Raw genomic sequence first — 6,744 nt, forward strand, 5'->3', positions numbered from 1 at the left:
CTAGCAGCTTGGAAGGCAGCATCTGGCTGGTAAGTCTGTTGTGGGGGAAGGGGTGAGAGGAGAGGGAAGAGATGGGTGGGGCGCAGATCGAGGACCCAGCAGTGAGGGAGGGAGTGGGGCTGGGGCTGGGGCAGGGGCAGGCACTGCCCAGCTGGAGCAGGGCACAAGGCAGAGCTGCGAGCAGCTTGTCTAGGGCTGTGGGGGGCAGCTCCTGCCACTGCACAGATCCAGGGAGGGCATGTGGGGCATGTGACCCCACTTCTGTGCATGGGGCGAGGGTGGGCTGCCACTGAGGGCTATGGCCAGGGCTTTTCCCAGTGTGGGAGCTGGGTGGGGCTGTGCTCAGGGCAGGCAGCACTGGGAGCGGGGCCATGGGGGGGGGGGGCTGCAGCCACCCCAAAATTCGCCATAGCCCCCACTCCCAGCACCACTGCCACCCACCCTGAGTGCAGCCCAGCCCAGCCCCCATACTGGGAAGAGCCCAGTGCAGCCCAGGCCCCAATTTGCAGCAGCAGCCCGCCCTTGTCTCACACACAGATCCGGAGGCACATGCCCCACATGCCCTCCCAGGGTGTGTGCAGTAGCAGGAGATATCCTCTCTCCCTGTGCCCCTCTGGACAAGCCACTCATGGCTCCACCCCGCACCCTGCCCAACCCTGGCTGGGCAGTGCCTGCCCCTGCCCCAGCTCCACTTCTTCCCTCACTGTGGGGACCTTGATCTGCCATGCCCCATACTCCTTCCCTCTCCCTGCCCCTTCCCCCACAACAGACTTACCAGCCAGATGCTGCCGAGCTATGCTCCTGGCTGCCTGCATGCTGCGCTGTGGCTGTGCACATGCACTGAGGCATTTATCGGTGACATTATCGGCCACATCAGCCAAAAAAGCCCATTACCGATACTGTCAATTTTCCTTATATCAGTGCCGATCTGATATGGGACCAATGTATCAGTGCACCTCTATAAAAAAGTTTTGCTGTTCCAGCCGTAAAGGACTTCCTGTGAGATTCACAATAAGTCTTGAGCTGGCTCTAACGTACAAAACAGATTATTTTAAATGTGATGGATTTTAACACCACCAGGTCATTGTTTTTTGCCAAACTTTTAACCTAACCTCATCTTTTCATTCTCCACTCTTTTTCTTCCCTCAAGTATGCCACCAGAACAAGTGGAGGTGTACATCATACCCAAAAGATCTCAATATTTCCAACTATGGGGAGCTGCTAAGGATTTTTGTAGTGGACACTGTTCCTGGTAACTCCTCCAGATAATGTTCTTGTGGTCTTAATTTCTAGCTTCTTTCTACCACAGCATGTGCATTTTAATAGAAATAATTAAGAGACCTTTCTGGCTTTCTCTTCTTTTCTTTTCCTTCCCAGTTCTGCAATTCTTGCTTCACATTTAATGTTCTCTCCAATTCTCAGCAGCAGAAACATTTCTTTGATTTTCCATTCCTAAAGATCACAAATTTGTTGCACCATAAGGAAAAAAATGAAATGTATGTTGAGCTCTGAGGGACATATGTAAGATTTTTTCTATTCTTTCATTCACTGATTTTTTTGTTTGTTTGTTTAATATCAGAACATTTTTAAGCTGTTGGTTCAAATTTATTGCCCCCCACAGCAGAAGGATTGTTGGCTTGACACTAGGCTGTAGTAGAGCAGAATGACCAGCATTTTTCTGGACTTGTCTTTCATGTATACCCTATATAAAATCATTGACATGAGCAAACCTCCATGTTTTGATTCCCCCCAAGATGCAACCCCACAGATGTTGCTCTTTAATGAAGCCTATGTTCCCACTTTGTGGACAGAATTTTGTATTCAGAAAAATTCCACTTGTTTTTGTTTTCCACTTGTTTTTGTATCAAGTAGCCATCAGTGAAAATCTTGTTGTTCAGACTCCCAGTGCTGGTGGATACAAATCGGGGTGAGCTCCAACTTGCTAATTTAATAGGATTTTTACCTCTGAGTGCATTTGAGCCAGGATTTTACCTATAGGTACACAAACATCTAAGTCAGTGGTGTGTGGATTCTAGGCCTGTGCAAGTCAGCAGCGATCTGATCCAGCTTTGGATCTAGCCACTTCAGATGGCTGTGATCTGATTCAGAGCTCTGGATCGGGTTTCCTTGGAGATCCAGCCATAGGGTATAATGGGGGAAATCAATGAAATATCTATAACTTTGTTGTTTTTTGTACAATGTGAATGAAACTTGCAGGGATGGTAGCCTCTGCTGAGAGCATGAAACCTGCTAATCTTCAAGAAGATTGGTGCAGGGGTTTGGGGGAGAACTGTACCCCAAATTCTTGAAAGCCAAACTCTTGTCACGGCTGTGTGTTACACCACAGGGAGGTCAAAAGTGCAGGGGTGGTGGCCCCTGGTGAGGCCACAAAACCTGCCAAGTTTCAAGAAGATCGGTGCAGGGGCTTGGGGGGGAACTGCACCTCAAGCTGCAGACAAGCAAAACTTGTGACATGGGTGACCCTGGGTGTGTTAAGGCACAGCAGGGTGAAAGCTGCAGGGATAGTAGCCCCTGATGAGGCCACGATGCCTGGCAGCTGTTGAGGAGATCGGTGCAGGGGGAGATAACAAATGCCCAGCTGCAGAAGCTCAAGGAAAAAGCAGAACAAGCTAAACTAGACAGGATTACAAGACTGAAAAAACATAAGCCAACACACAAACAATACAGAGAGGAGGATCTCACTATGAAGCAGGCAACTGAAGGTTAAAGTGAATTGCTTGGAAAAAACCCAAACAAACCAATGGTCATCTGCAGATGCTGTGAGGGTTACCACAATCCCATGCAATGCCCTGCATCTGGTACGTGCTGCAACAAATGCAAAAGATTCAGTCACTTTGCAAGAGTTTGCAGAAAAGGAAAAAGGGTGCACCACACAAAAAACAGTAGGTGGATGCTCACCAGTAGGTGGTGCAACAAGGAAGAAGGAGAATTATTCATTGGAACAATGCAAAAAGAAGTTCATTCTTCTGAGGATTGGACAATCACCCTGGACACCAGTGGACTAATGGTAACTTTTAAATTAGATACAGGAGCATAGGTCAATGTAATACCAGAATATATTATTCAAAAAATAAAAACTAAGCCTAGACAGGAAGGTAATATAGAAAAAATTCAGTTTGTAACTGAAAGCTAGTACTAATTATTGGGTTGTGCACATGTAAAACTCTAGGTTTGATTGAGAGAATGGATGCCATTGAGGGACTAGAACAGGGGCAGGCCAGATCTGGCCCACCAGGCACTTTCATCTGGCCCACAGCACCCCACAATAAATTGTGCCCCACCCTCTTGGGCAGAAGGGCCTGGCCCAGCCAGCAGCAGCTTCTAGGCAGGGCTCCTGCTGCAGCCACCCCATGAGAACTTGCTTGGCTTCCCAGACCTCCAGTTCGCTCAGGGCAGCAGGTAGGGAAGCAGTGGGTCTGGTGTCAGGACAAGGGGTGGGGTGAAGCTGCAGCTGGGCAGAAGCACAGACCACAGTGAGGAGCTCATGCCCATGTGGCAGTGGGAGTGTGGAGCTCGGCTGGACAGGGTATGGTTGTGAGGGAGGGTGTGGGGACCCCTCCACACACTCCCTCACATGACACAGTTCCTGCTGCCAGCAGCAGCAGCAAGCAGGTGTGCTCAGCCAGTGCAGTGTGACTCCAGCCCATGCTGTGTGAGGGTGTGAGGAGCACAGCCTGCCTGGCAGCTCTGTGGTGTGCACCTACAGCTCCCACACTTGCACCGGGGGAAGCCCTGTGCTGGAGTCAGCTGCCTTCATCTCCCCCTGCTGTGCAGATCCACAGATTTAACGGGGAGTGGAGGGAGCTCTTCCCCCTCTTCCCCTGCAGAGTCCAGCATGGGGCTTCCCAGGTGTGAGTGTGGGAACTGTAGGTGCACCACACAGAGCCCCTACAGTAGGAGGGGCTGGACAGGCTGCACTCTTCACCCTTGTGTGCAGCGCTGGCTGGAGCTGCAACCCACCAGGTGCCAGCACCTGCACTGGGCACAAGTGCCCTGAGTCCCACCTGCTGCTGCTACCAGCAGCAGGGGCTGGCTGCCATGGTGGGAGCATGGGGGGGGGGGCCTTGCACCCCCCACCCTCCCTCACACCCACACCTTGCCCCCATTACCCTCACCAACATATACACACAACCCAACATACTCTATGCCTCCCCACCATGCGCACACACTCCACCTGCAACCACACCCCAAACCCCACCATACTCTTTTATATTGCGTGTGTGTAAGACTTTATTTTTGAGTTATTATGAAATCCCTATATACAATACACAAACCATAAATATTTTTTGTAATAAAATTAAAACCTTATAGTAGGTGTTTGACTTCCAGTGTACGATTTGTTTTTTTCTGGTTATAAGATGGCAACTCCCCCTCCCAAAAGGAGTATGGGAGGGGAAAGACTTCTGGTGGCAAAGGTCAGGGGTGGAAGGGGTCAGGGGCAGGGCTTCCAGTCCTAATATGGCAACCAGGGGTGGGGCAATTGTCAAGGGGCAGGGTCCTATGTGGCCTTCAACAGCTCACCAAAACTTGTTAAGAGGCCCTCCATCCAAAATAACTGCCCCCCCTTGTACTAGAAAGACCACAGAAGAAAAGTTATGATGTGTTTCAAGACATAGGGAAACTTTCAACTGAGTACAAGATAGAATTAAGAGAACCAAATATTCCCAGCATATATGTTCCAAGTTATATTCCCCTGTACTAAAGGAGAAACTGAAAAAATGAATTAGATAGATTAGTTAAAATGGACATAATAGAAAAAGTAGAGCAACTGTAGCAGAAAGCCCCCTTTTCCTCTTGCCTGCATTTGCTCTCCCCTCTTTGGATATGTTTCTCTTCTTCTACCTTTTCTTCCTTCCTCTTTCTTTCACTTTAAGATAAGGAATTGTGTTTTAAAATTTGTATGTGTGCATTTTGTATCTCCCCATGTATTTTGGTATTTTTATCTATTTGTGTGCCATGGCATTACTTTTCTGGCTTATATTTTATACTCCTCAACTTTCAACTAAATGTGTTTAGTTTCAGAAGTAAGTTATACACTGTAACAATGGTAACAAGGGCAGGAATCAAACCCCCCACTTCCTTGTATCAGGCAGGCCCCTGAAAGAGCGAGTGAATCAGTGATTGAATGCATAACACTGTAGCAGGTAGCAATTAACAACTAGGGAAACTGCAGATCAACCAAGAAGAAATCAACAGGAGACAATGGAGCAACCGGGAAATCTCTGTCACTGTTCAAGGGCTAGAAGCCCTGGTCTGAGTTAATCAACACTGGGGACCAACTTTTGGGGCTCAATGTCTCCAGATCGACTGCTCCCAGAGCCCTATTCAAATTCATCAACGGACTCCCAAACCTGCACGTACATGCGGATGACCCCTGGGGCTGATGAATGCCATCCAGTAGCCACCGAGGGGGAAGTCCCATGAGGGTCAAAGACCCCTGGATTGGGCAAACCTGAAAACTGGGGAGTCACCAGAGTCTGCCAGGGATAGATAAAAGGCAGTGAAAAGTGACCCTCAGTGGCGCCCTCTTGATCTCCAACTCGACCAGACCTGTCCAGCCAGAAGGAGCAGCCGGCGACCCCCTTCTGGAAGATGATACCACGCTGAAAGAAGCCTCAACGACAGACTCCAGTGCTTGTAGGATAGGGATAACTGATATACCCGACTCTTGTAACTCTCATGTCTGTGTGTGTAGACCAGCCCCAAGGTTTATGATTTGACTTCATTACAGTGTTTCAATCTGCCTAATAAACCAGAATTTTAAGGATCCCGAGTTGGACATTTGTAGCCAACACAACCAACTGCTTGGGTTCATTCACTGGTCATAACAGGGGGAAGAAAAAAAAAAAAGATGGATCCTTCAAATTGGGAAAATGCTCCCTTTTGATGTATCTGCTAATTTGCTTAGGATCCAGAAACAGTCTCACCAGGAAAGAGGTCTTTGGCAACATGGCAGAAGTTAAGTATTCTTCCACTTCAAATACCTCTTCTGGGTTTTGGCAAGTTCCCCTAGAAAATAACAGCACTAGATTATGTACCTTCAATATACCCTTTGGAAGGTGTTGCTTTCATAGGCTTCCTTTTGAATTGTGTTCTGCATCTGAAGTATTTCACAGAATGGTGCAACAAATTTTTGAAGGTCTTGATGGAACCATGGTTTATGTTGATGATGTATTAGTTTGGAGAAATTCTATGGAAGAACATGACTTGAAGCTAAGAAAGGCACTAGAAGGAACTTTCAGGTCAGGTTTGAAACTGAACAAACAAAAATGCAAATTCAGGGTCAAAGAAATGATATATCTGGGAGAAAAGCTCTCCGAGAAGCAGATCCGACCTGAGCAGGGTGCGGGGCCTAGGGCAAATCAGCCCATACAGGGCCCCGCCCCTGCTCTGATTCCACACACCCCAGACCCAAAGAAGCTGCCACCACCATCGGCAGCAGGGGCAGGGCAGGTAGCAAGCAGCTGGATGCAAAGCCGGCGGCAGTGGCACAGAGTCACCGCAGCTACTCCACCCAGCTCCATGGGGCCCCCCAAAGCACGGGGCCCAGGGCAGTTGCCCCGATTCACGCCCCCCACCCCACCCCACCCCCCACCCCAGGGATGGCCCTATTGAGAAGGGTCAAAAAAAAATCGATCCTGCAAGGTTTAAAGCCATTACAAACATGCCACTCCCTATGGATAAGGAAGGAGTGCAAAGGTTACTGGGAATGATCAATTTTGT

Source organism: Alligator sinensis, unplaced genomic scaffold (assembly GCF_000455745.1).
Source record: "Alligator sinensis unplaced genomic scaffold, ASM45574v1 scaffold387_1, whole genome shotgun sequence".
NCBI lineage: Eukaryota > Metazoa > Chordata > Crocodylia > Alligatoridae > Alligator > Alligator sinensis.